This window comes from Choloepus didactylus, chromosome X (assembly GCF_015220235.1).
Source record: "Choloepus didactylus isolate mChoDid1 chromosome X, mChoDid1.pri, whole genome shotgun sequence".
Lineage (NCBI taxonomy): Eukaryota > Metazoa > Chordata > Mammalia > Pilosa > Megalonychidae > Choloepus > Choloepus didactylus.
Genome location: NC_051334.1, coordinates 140,888,789 through 140,901,682, shown reverse-complemented (window position 1 = coordinate 140,901,682; position 12,894 = coordinate 140,888,789). Strand labels below are relative to the sequence as shown.

At 36.5% G+C, this 12,894-nt stretch overlaps 1 protein-coding gene across 6 annotated transcripts in view; it reads left to right on the top strand.

Moving 5' to 3' along the window:
- KLHL13 (kelch like family member 13) overlaps positions 1-12,894 on the top strand; it is a 368,989-nt gene that overhangs the window by 322,734 nt on the left and 33,361 nt on the right. The gene's annotated exons all lie outside the window — the stretch shown is intronic.

Genomic DNA, 12,894 nt, shown 5'->3' with positions numbered 1-12,894 from the left:
AACATAGTGCTAAAGATCATATTTATCTGTCCTTTCAACCCATATTGGCAATAGGAGGTACGGAGTAGGGGTGAGGACTGTGGGATGGAAACACACTGACAGATGTAAGGAGTACTAACTTACAGCAAAGGAGAAGACAGAAAAACTTTAGAATGCCAAAAGAACTCAAAAAGCATAACAATGTGGAGCTATTTAGCATAGAGATAAGCATCCCATGTACAGATGGCTGACCCGTAGAGAACTGACATCTGTAGACATTGCTGAGTTGGAGCACGATATGATACTGGATGCCCATGAATGTCTTCTAGAAATAGTTAAATTATGTTAGTGTTCTCTGCTTGATAAGCTAGGGAAAATATGTCTTTCTAAATGCGTATTTTAAAAAATCTCCCAGGTGAATGAATGCATATATCTGTCAAGAATCATTGTAGTGACAGGCATTTGAAATACCCAGTAGTGTTTCAACAGTTAAAAAATTAAACAATGATCTTTCAAGGCCAGAAACTTTTTTCTGTTCGTGTAGAAACAAAAATATCACAGCATGACTTGACAGTCTCACATTCATGGACTTTCAACATGCTGTCAGTAGAAATTTAAAGAGGACTGCTGAGACTCTGCCTCCCTAATTGGTCCACCTTGTTTAGAGCAACTTCTTCTCTCAAGTCCAATCAGCAGTTGTTAATTAAGCACCTTCCATGGACCCAGTCCTAGGTTATATGACAGAAGAGGATTCTACTTGCTGTGTGACCTTACCGTGTCATGCAATTTATCTGGCCTCATTTTCCTTATCTTCAAAAGGAGACTCTTGACTAGAAGACCTCTAAATTCCCTTCTAGCTCTGACCTTCTGTGATTCAGTGAAATCCCATTTTCCCAGTATCTCACAGTTCCTTGGAGCTGGACTCTAACGTTCATTGTCATGTACATATCATCAAAACAGAAGTGTGAGGGTCAGGACGAAAAACCTTTCCACCCTCTGGTGTCTTAGTGCTACGTAAATGATTTAATTGTCAGTTGTCAAGGCTATGGGAGGAGAGGATAAGGAATCAAGCAGATTGGCAAAACGTGAGAGGAAGTATTTTGATATACTAAAGTGCTTTCTTTAAGGAAAAATTAAAAATAATAGAAAACCCAGAATGAGACCCCCTCCCTCTCTGCTGTACTTCTGTCCAAACTGTGCTCATATTCATGTGCTAAAGCCAATTATTGTGGACCTGCTGATTTAAAATTTTTACTTTAAATCAAAGTATGAAATTTGTTGCAGTGCAGTAAGAGAGATAGAGAACAGAGGTTCTCAAATTTTAGTGTGCATCAGAATCACAGAGAAGGCTTGTTAAAACACTGAGCACTGATTTGGGAGTAGGGCTTAGAATTTACATTTCTAACAAGTTCCCAGGTGATGCTGCAGGCTGGGGGAACACACTTTGAGAACTATGGTTCTAGAGACAGGGTCCTCCTTCCATCATGACAGATGGCCCCTCCCTTTCTCCCTATATATCTTATGCAAAATATAAATTATTGTTATAATGAGAAAACATGGGAAGTAGTTAAAATGTCTGTCAATAGGGAAATAGTTACATAAATTATGGTGCATCAATACTATGTAATACTGTGCAGTCATTAAAAAGAGTGAGATAGATCTAGATAGTGAATGGAAAGAACTATAAGATATATTAATTGAAAAAAGTAACAGGGCAATTGTATAGTATAATCCTGTATATTTGAAGAAAAGTTATATATTAGGGAGATGAGTGAATGAAGTCTTGCACTTTTTACTCTGTATAATCCTATACTGGTTAATACTTTTACAATGGAAATATTTTGGTGTATAACCTGTGTAATTAAAAAAGAATATAATGGTTGAAAAAAACAGTTATAACTGGTTTGAGAGTCCTTAGCTCTGTTAGGTTTTAGCTCAGCCTATGTTGGTCCAGGCTGGAAGTAGGAGCAGTGATATAAAATTAATCCAAAAGTTTGTATTAACTGAAGATAATGTTTCTCAGCTGACTTTTTATGTTATTATAATATTTTTGTGGTAGTGTAGACAAAGGCATGCAATGCCCTTGTATGCTATGTTTAAAAGCGTGTTAAAGATTATGTTCTCACAAGCTGAGATTTTAAGTCCAGGCACTAACAGAGAATGTTTTTGTATCTATTATTAGGTGCATGGTTGTCAAGGGAACAAGCCAGAAAAGTGTTTAATGTGTAAATGTTACCACTGTATTAAAATTAGCAATAACTCAAACTCTAGTTTCCAGAGGCATTGAAATAGCTGTCAGGGAACTGATCATTGGTGAGAAACTAATTTAAGAAGTCTCACTCTGCAGGATTACCCCCTGCATAACTGTGGCGGGAAGGACATGGGTTTAGGCCAAAGCTGGAATCCTAGTTTTGCCACTTACCAGCTAGTTTTGTGACTTTGGGAAAGTCACTTATCCTCTTGGCCAGTTTCCTTATTGTAATCTGGGTAAGATATGTGAAAATTAAATGTGACAATTTATGGGAAAGTTTCTTTTCCTTCCACTCCAGGCAAACAAAGAAGGTGTCAGAGGAATTGTAGCTCATCAGAAATGATGGGTGTGCCAAATAAGGCATCCATCTGATTGGCTTGAACTGCTCTAGCAGATTAGTCATCTCCATTAAATAGGCTACAGCAAACTAGGCTGTCGTAGAAGTGCCTGGCAAGACTTTTGATATCTAATTGACTTAGGTTCCTAGAGCCCCAAACAATTCTCAGGAGTATCCATGAAGGAGTTAGCAGTGCAAATTAGTTTTACTCAGCTAACAAAGATCAACCAGGGTTACCTTAAGTAGTAACTGGTAAGATTAAGGATTATTTCATTTCCCCCACTCCTTTCCTATTACTACAGCTGTGGTTATATCTCATGGACATCTGTATTATCCCAGGTTGTCAGCATCTTTCATTCACTATCCCATCCTGTGGTAATTCATTGAATCATACTCTTTCTTCATTTTTTAGCAACATTATTAAGGTATAATTCACATACCACACAATTCACCCATTTAAAGAGTGCAATTAAATGGTTTTTAGTATATTCCCAGAGTTGTGCAACCATCACCACAATCCATTTTGGAACATTTTCATCATTCCCAAAAGAAACCTGGTACAGAAGAATAAGACACATCAACTTTGAACCAAATCGTCTATAATACATAATTTTAATTTCTTTTTGTTCCTAGTGGTGAACTTAAAGGTTCACCTTTAAGTATGATTTTTGATTTTTGCATATTCACCGTGTACTTTGTAACCTTTTTAAAGTTACTTATTAGTTCTAGGAGGTTTTCCGAGATTTCTATAGGTTTTTATGCACAGACAATCATGTTGTCTAGAAATAAAGTTTTATTTCTTCCTTTCCAATTATGCCTATTTTGTTCTTTCCTTGATACACTGGTGTTTCAGTTTGGTAAAGCTGCTGGAATGCAATATTCCAGAAATGTGTTGGCTTTTTCAGTGGAGTTTTATTGGGTTACAAATTTACAGTTCTAAGGCCATGAAGATGTCCAACTTAAGGCATCAAGAGGAAGGTACCTTCTTTGAGGAAAGGCTGCTGGCATCTGTGGTTCCTCTGTCACATGGGAAGACACATGGCTATGTCTGCTTGTTCTTCTCTCCTGGTTCTGGTTTCAATGCTGTCTCCAAAATGTCTCTGGGTGTTTCTCTCTCTTATCCTCATAAAGGCCCCAGTAAAGGGATTAAGACCCACCCTGAATGGGCTGGGTCACATCTCAACTGAACCAAATGGTCCCACCCACAATAGGTCTGCCCCCACAGGGATGGATTTAAAGAACACAGCTTTTTGTGGGGTACATAACAGCTCCAAACCAGCACAACTGGCTCGAACCCACCCCTCCCCCAAATGTTGAATAGAAGTGGTAAGAGTGGGCTTTCTTGCCATTTTCCCTATCTTCCAGGGAAAGCTTTCAATCTTTCACCTTTAAGTATGATGTTAGCTATGAGGCTTGAAGAAGTTCCCTTCTATTCCTGGTTTGCTGAGAGGTTTTTTGTTTGTTTTTGTTTTGAAATCTGGAGTGGATGTTGGGTTTTGACAAATGCTTTTTCTTTTTGAAACCTGTTGAGATGACACCATGATTTTTCCTTTTACTTTGTTAATATGATTATATTATATTAATTATAGTAATTGATTTTTGAATGTTAAAACAACCTCTCATCACAGAGATAAACCCCGTTTGTTCATGGTGTATTACTGTTTATATATATTGTTAGATTTGATTTGCTAAAATTTTGCTAAGAATTTTTGCATCTATGTTCATGAGAGATTTTGGTCATAATTTTCTTTGATTATGTTTATCTGTTTTTGGTACCAAGGCAGTGCTGGTCACATAGAATGAGTTAGAAAATTTTTCCTTCTCTTCTGTTTTCTGGATATGTTTGTATAGAATTGGTATTATCAAATGGTTAGTAGAATTCACCAGTGCAACCATCTGGATCTGGAATTTTCTTTGGGGGAAGGTTTTTATATTCAAATTCAAGTTTTAATAGATATAACGCTATTCACGTTATTGATTTCTTTTAGAATAAACTTTGATAGCTTGTGTGTTTCAAATTATTTGTCCATTTCATGTAAGTTGTCAAATTTATTGAGAAAGCATTCCTCATAATAATTCCTTATTATCTTTTTAATATCTTTAGAATATCTAGTTGGTGTCATCTCTCTGAATCTGGATATTGGCAATTTGTGTTTTCTGTCTTATATTTTCCTGCACAGTCTGGCTAGAATTTTAGCAAATTTATTGATTTTCTCAAAGTACCAGCCTTTGGTTTTATTGCTCTTTACTGTTTTTCTGCTTTCTATTCCTTTTATTTGCATTCTGATCTTTATTATTTCCTTTTTTCTGTTTAATTTGGGATTAATTTGCTCTTCTCTCTCTAGTTGCTTAACATGGAAGCTGAGGTCATTCATATAAGACCTTTCTTCTTTCTAATAGAGTCATCTACTAATAAAAATTTACCCCTAAATACAGCTTTAGCTGAATCCCACAATATTTGGTAGGTCATATTTTCATTTTCGTTCAGTTCAAAATACTTTCAACTTTTGCTTTTGATTTCTTTTTTGACCCATGGTTATTTATAGATACATTAGTTTCCAAGTATTTGGGGATCTTCAAGAGATATTTCTGTTTTTTTTTGTTTCAAATTTAATTCTGTTTTAGTCAGGGAACATACTTGGTATGACATGAATCCTTTTAAATTTATTAGGAGTAATTTTATGGCCTAGAATATGGACATATCTTGATAAATGTTCCACATACACTTCAAAATAGTTTGCATTCTACTATTGCTAGGTGAACTATTCTATAAATGTCAATCAGATCCAGTTGGTTGATATTATTATTCAAGTGTTCTGTATCCTTCCTGATTTCTAAATACTTATAAATCAATTATTGAAGGAATGGTTTTGAAATATCCTACTATAATGTGAATTTGTCTATTTATCTTTGTAGACCTCTCAGTTTTTGTTTCTTGTGTTCTGAAACTCTGCTATTAGGCATATACACATTTAGGATTTTTATATCTTCTAGAGAAATTGTTTGCTTTACATTATGAAATGATCCTTTTTGTTCCTGGGATATTGTTTGCTCTGAAATCTGTTTTGTCTAATATATAGTCATATCAGCTTCCTTTAAGTAAGTGTTAACCTGGGTTATCTTTTACCATCCATTTCCTTTTTATACTAACATACAGTAAAATTGGCTTTGTTATTGGTTTTCGTTTTATGTGTTCTAACAAATATATAGAGTCATGTAATCAACACAACACTTATGCTACAGAACTATTCCATGACCCCAATATCCTCCATCTTGTTACCCCTTGATAGTCTCACCCTCCCCACCCCACCCCTAAACCCTATTAAATCCTGATCTGTTCTCCATCACAATATTTTTGTATTTTCAAGAATGTCATATAAATAGCATCATACAGTTTGTAACCTTTTGATCCTGGGTTCTTTCACACAGTTTAATGTCTCTGAGACCTGTCCACATTCTTGTATCAATAGTTTGTTATTTTTTATTGCTGAATTGTATTGCATCATATGGAATTTTATATGGTTGTTTTTCTATACTCCTTCTTTGTGATCTCCCTGGTACTTTCCAGTTCCCTGAGACTCTCTTTTTGGTCCTCTGTCCTGAAATCTGGGGTTTTATTTACCCTGCTCTACCACACATATATCACAACTGCTCCCATGTCCTGGTCCAAGCGAGAGGAGGACAGAGAGAGAACAGTGGAGAGTCACTGTAGAGGGCTACCACAGCTCCTATACTCAAGGGGGAAGGTCCCTCTTCCTCAGAGTTTTAGGCATCTGCTATCCCTGCTGCTGCTTCTGATACTGTTGCTACCACTTGCTGCCTTGGGTTCCTGGGGGTGGGGATCAAGATAACGGAAGGAATAAAAAAAGAAAAAATAGAGGATTTTCTCCAGTCCCTCAGAGCTACAAAACTCTTCCTTTGCTGCTCTTTTAGCCAGAACTAGAGGACTTTTCCTGAAGCTGTCTCAGTCCACTCCCATGTGACAGCTTCCAGGTCTCATGAAGCCTTAAGTCCAGGCCAGTGTATACTGGAAAAGAAGGGGAGGAGACCCATCTCTAGTTTGGTGTTAACTTTGCATTCTGCTTGTCTTTCCCAATCTTTCTGATGTCAAGTTTGTGTGTGTGTGTGTGTGTGTGTGTGTGTGTGTGTGTGTTTACTTCTATGCTGTGTTAGGTGGAATGAGAGCTGGATTTAGTCTAGGGATACCTTTTCCCCAGTACCCAGGCAAAATCCTCTGAGTACTTTACCCAAGGTCCCTGAATTATAAGGTTTTCTAATCCTATGGTTTGAATTGGAACTATTACTGGCCTTTTGTAAGCCCTGGAGATTATTCCTCCCGTTCCTTTTGGTTTCTTCTTTCTGCAGACACATGTATTCACCTAAATACTTGAGGGGAATGTTTGCAGATCTCCAGAGGTCTCCCTTTATGCCTCTCCTCTCTTGTATTCTCCCCTTCCCTCCCTAGCCTCTCAACTCTGATAGAGTGCTAAGTTTTACCTGGGTTCCCACTACCTGTGCCTCTGTCTGGCAACTCTCTCTAGGCAATAATTTGCAGCAGTTGTAAGGCTCATTTCATTTGTTTCTCATCTCCCACAGATTCCTCTCCTTCATTCCCATGTCCAATGTCTTAAACTGTACTTTTTCTCATATTTTGTCAGGCTATTAAGTTGTTTCAGCAGGTAAGGTAAATCCAGTCCCTGTTAATCCATCTGAAGTAGAAGTCTAATAGTTTATAATTAAATGCTAAATTGTGAGACCCGGAATAAGTGTGCCTTGTTATTTTAGAGAAGAGTTGGTCAGATATAACTTTACAAAGGAGGATGAATTTGAACTATACTTTGAAGCAGGGAAGGCTTTCCATATTAAAAACAATGGCATAAAAAAAGGTACTAGAAAAGGAAAATTAAGCCTGTATTTTGTTTGCTTTGTTTTGTTTTGTTTTTACCAAGGAGGCAGTCTAGAGAATGACTTGATATGATGGGTCAGAGTAAATACTGGAATAATGAAAAATAATGTTGAATAGATAGGATGAGACCAGATCAGAGAAGTCTTTGAAAACCAGAAGTTGTGATAAATTCAGTAATAGTGAGCCATTAGAAGTTTTTAAAATTCAAACAGTGTCATATGATAAGAGCAGAGTTTAATTAATATTAATATACATTTTAATTTCCAACCCATATGTCTCTTTTTGTCTTTATTAGAGAAGTTGTGGGTTTACAGAACAATCATGCATACAATACAGGATTCCCATATACCACCCTATAATTAACAACTTGCATTGGTGTGGAACATTTGTTACAATTGATGATAGCACAGTTTTATAGTTGTACAATTAACTATAACACATGGTTTAACTTAGGGTTCACTGTGTAGTGTAGTTTCATGGATTTTTAATTTTTTATTCTGTTACCATATATGCAATCATGCAATCTAACATTTCCCCATTTAATCATATTCAGATATATATTTCAGTTCCATTATGTTCACAATATTGTGCTACCATCCCCACCATCAATTACCAAAATAATTTCCCATTCCCTATCCCCACTCCATCTGCTGGTAACTTATATTCTAGATTCTGACTCTATGAGTTTGCTTATTTAAATGATCTCAAATCAGATCACACAATATTTGTCCTTTTGTGTCTGGCTTATTTCACTCAACATAATGTCCTCAATGTTTGTCCATGTAGTTGCACGTATCAGGACTTCATTCCTTTTTACATCTAAATAATAGTCTATCATACTTACATACCACATTTTATTTATCCATTCGTCAGTTTGTGGACACTTGGGTTGCTTCCATCTTTTGGGAATTGTGAATAATGCCACTGTGAACATTGGTGTGCAAATTATTAGTTCTAGTCACTGCTTTCTGTTATTTTGGGTATACACCATGTGGTGTTATTGCTGGGTCATATGGTAATTCTATACTTAGCTTTCTGAGGAATTGCCAAACTGTCTTCCACAGTGGCTACTCCATTTTATATTGTTGCCAGCAATGAATAAGTGTTCCTACTTCTCTGCATCCTCTCCAACACTAGTTATTTTCCATTTTTAAAACAGCAGCCATTCCAATAAGTGTGAAATGGTGTATCTACTATTATTTTTTGTAAGTGTACAAAAAATAGTAGTATTTATTACATTCAAAATGCTGTGTTACTCTCACCAGCATGCATTACAAAAACCATCAGGAATGCTTTTGACAGCCTGCATTAGACAACCTGAATAAAACATCTTAATTGTAAAGGGGTTTGTTTTTCATACATAATGAAAAGTCTGTAGGTGGGTTGATGCTGGCACTGGTGCAGAGGCACTGAGGTCTCGGATTTTTGGGGGTTACCAACAAAGCCACAGGATGGCTTCTGCAGTCCTTGCCATGCTATCAGCAGGAAGAAGGAAGAAGTCTTTCCCTGCTGAACTGTGCCATATGGGCCATTCCATGCTGGAGGGGTGCTAAGGAAGGAGCTTGGAAATGGGTTTGGCTCATCCAACCATCAGTGTTGTTCTCGTCATACTTTTCTGGAAACTAATCTTTGTAATATGATCTCTTTTTTAAAGCAGTTTTCTTGACATATATTCATAAACCATATGATCCATCCAAAGTGTACAATCAATGGCTATTAGTATATTTACAGAGTTTTGCATTCATCACCACAATCAATTTTGGATCATTTTCATTAATACAAAAAGAAAAACCCCATACCCCTTAGCAATCCCTCTATCCTTCCCCATTCCTACTTAACCATTAATCTATTTCTGTCTCTATAGATTTATTTATATTTACATTTTATATAAATGGAATCATAGAATATGCAGCACTTTGTGACTGGTTCTTTCACTGAGCATAATATTAAAATTTTTTTTTTTAAATTAGAGAAGTAGTGGGTGTACAGAAAAGTAACGTAAAAAAATACAGTGTTCCTATATACCCCCCTATTGTTGACACTTTGCATAAGTGTGGTACCTGTGTTGCAAGTGATAAAATAACATTAAAATAATACTATTAACTATAGTCCATACTTTACATTAGTTGTATTTTCCCCATATACCACCCTATTATTAACACCTTGTATTATTGTCATATATTTGTTATAATTCATGAAAAAACATTATTAACTTGTTCCGTTAACCACAGTCCATGTCCACAACAGGGTTCACTGTGTTATAGAGTCCCATGTTTTATCTCCTAGTAATGTCCACGACCCAAAACTTTCCCTTTCAACCACATTCACATACATAATTTGGTGCTGTTAATTAGATTCACAGTAATGGAGGACCATCACCACCATGCATTTCCAAATGGTTACAAAGAAACTAAATATCAGTTCTGTACAAATTAATCATCAGCACCATATTCTCTACCCTAATCTATTGCTGGTAACATATATTCTAGATTTGAACTCTGTGAGTTTGCTTATTATAATTACTACATATCAGTGAGATCATATAATATTTGTCCTTTTGTGCCTGCCTTATTTCACTCAGCATAATGTCCTCAAGGTTCATCCATGTTACTACATGCGTCAGGACTTCATTCCTTTTTGCAGCTGAATAATATTCCATCATAGTTATATATCACATTTTGTTTATCCATTCATCAGTTGATGAACACTTGGGTTGCTTCCATCTTTTGGCAATTGTGAATAATGCTGCTATGAATATCAGTGTGTAAATGTCTGTGTCCCTGTTTTCAGTTCTCCTGGGTATATACCTAGTAGCGGGATTGCCAGGTCATATGGTAATTCTATATGTAGCTTCCTGAGGAACTGCCAAACTGTTTTCCACAGCAGTTGCATCATTTTACATTCCCACCAGCAATGAATGAGTGTTCCCATTTCTCCGCATTCTGTCCAACACTTGTAATTTTCTGTTTTTTTTTTTTAATAGTAGACATTCTAGTCAGTGTTAAATGATATCTCATTGCAGGTTTGATTTTCATTTCCCTAGTAGCTAGTGATGGTGAACATCTTTTCATGTGCTTTCTGGACATTTGTATATCTTCTTTGGAGAGTTGCCTGTTCAAGTCTTTTGCCCATTTTTAAATTGGGTTGTTTGTCTTTTTATTGTTGACTTGCAGAATTTCTTCATATATTCTGGATATTAAAGCACTTATCAGATATATGGTTTCCAAACATTTTCTCCCATTGAGTAGCATATTAGTCAGGTTTCTGTAGGGAAACAGAATCAACAGGAGATATCTGTAAACATCATGAGATTTTATAAGTGTCTCAAAAACTGTGGGTATGCACGAATTCAAATTCTGTAGGGCAGGTTTCAAGCTGGCAACTCTGATGAAGGTTTTCAATGAAGTCCCCAGGAGAAACTAGCTGGCTGAAGTAGAGGTGAAAGTTCTTCTTCATCACTTCTCCTTTTTAAGTCTTTAGCTAATTGGTTTAAACATCTCTCATTGCTGAGGACACTTCCATTAATTGATTGTTGAGGTAATCAGCCATAGATGCAATCAACTTACTGATGATTTAACTCCATGAAATGTCCTTGCAATAGCAGTTAGGCCCGTGCTTGCCTAACCAGACTACTTGGCACCATTACTTGACCAAGTTGACACATGAACCTAACCATCACAAGTAGGTTGTCTTTTCACTTTTGAAAAAAATTCCTTTGATGTACAAAAGTATTTAATTTTAAGGAGCTCCTATTTATCTATTTTTTCTTTCATTGCTTGGGCTTTGGATGTAAAGTCTAAGAAACCATGCCTAAAACAATATTCTGAAGATGTTTTCCTACATTTCCTTTTAGAAGTTTTATAGTCCTGGCACTTATATGTAGGTCTTTGATCCATTTTGACTTAATTTTTGTATATGGTTTGAAATATAGGTCCTCTTTCATTCTTTGCAATATGGATATCCAGTTCTCACAGCACCATTTGTTGCAGAGACTGTTCTTTCCCAGTTGAGTGGACTTGGCAGCCTTGTCAAAACTCAATTGGCCATAGGCGGAAGAATCTATTTTTTCTGAACTCTCAATTCGATTCCATTGGTCAATATATCTATCCTTGTGCCAGTACCATGCTGTTTTGACCACTATAACTTTCTAATATGCTTTAATGTCAGGAATTGTGAGTCCTCAACTTCATTCAAAGATGTTTTTCACTCTTCCAGGACCCTTACCTTTCCAAATAAATTTGATAATTGGCTTTTCCAATTCTGCAAAGTAGGCTGTTAGAATTTGGATTGGGATTGCTTTGAATTTGTAAATAATTTTGGGTAGAATTGACATCTTAATGATATTTAGTATTTGAATCCATGAACATGGAATGGCCTTTCATTTGTTTAAGTCTTCTTTGATTTCTTTTAGAAATGATTTGTAGTTTTCTGTGCACAAGTCCTTTACTTCTTTGGTTAAATTTATTCCTAGATATTCGATTCTTTTAGTGACTATTGTAAACGGAATGTTTTTCTTGAGTTCCTCCTTGGATTACCCATTACTAATGTATAGAGCCCTCACTGATTTTTGCATGTTTATCTTGTACCTCCCTACTTTGCTAAACTTGTTTATTAGCTCTAAAATCTTTGGATTTTCCCGGACTTTCTATATACAGGATCATGTCATCTGCAAATAGTGAAATTTTACTTTTTCCTTTCCAATTTGGATGCCTTTTATTTCTTTTCCTTGCCTAATTGCTCTGGCTAGAAGTTCTTTGTCTTGATCTTGATTTTAGAGGGAAAGCTTTCAGTGTTTCAAAATTAGGTAGTGTGTTAGCTGTGGGCTTTTCACATGTGCCCTTTATCATGTTGTGGGAGAGTCTTTCTATTCCTAGAGTTCTAAGTGTTTTTATCATGAATAGCTACTGGTACACTAAATAATTTAACCTTGTGTGGTCAGTTTATTCAAATGTCATAATTACATGGAACCTTGAATAGAAGGGAGATCTGGTAGGTCTGTACAGGTTAGTGTGAAATCCCAATACATCCCAAAGTAATTTGGGCAGAGAATAAAAAGATATTTGCAGGAGCTCCCCCCCCCCCCCCCGCCGAGGAGCTGTGGAACAATGCGGAAATGTTGGACTTCCCCACCTGGGTTATTACTGATATTCTCACAAACATTGAGGACTAACAATTTAGTAGGATGAACCGTTGATCTTGGGGCTTGCCCTTATAAAGCTTGTTACTGCAAAGGAGAGGCTAAGCCTACTTATAATTGTACCTAAGAGACTCCCCAAGAGAACCTCTTTGTTGCTCAAATGTGGCCCTCTCTCTCTCTAAGCCCACTCAGAAGGTTAACTCACTGCCTTCCCCCATATGTGGGACATGACTTCCAGGGGTGTAAATCTCCCTGACAACATGGGACATGACTCCTGGGGATGA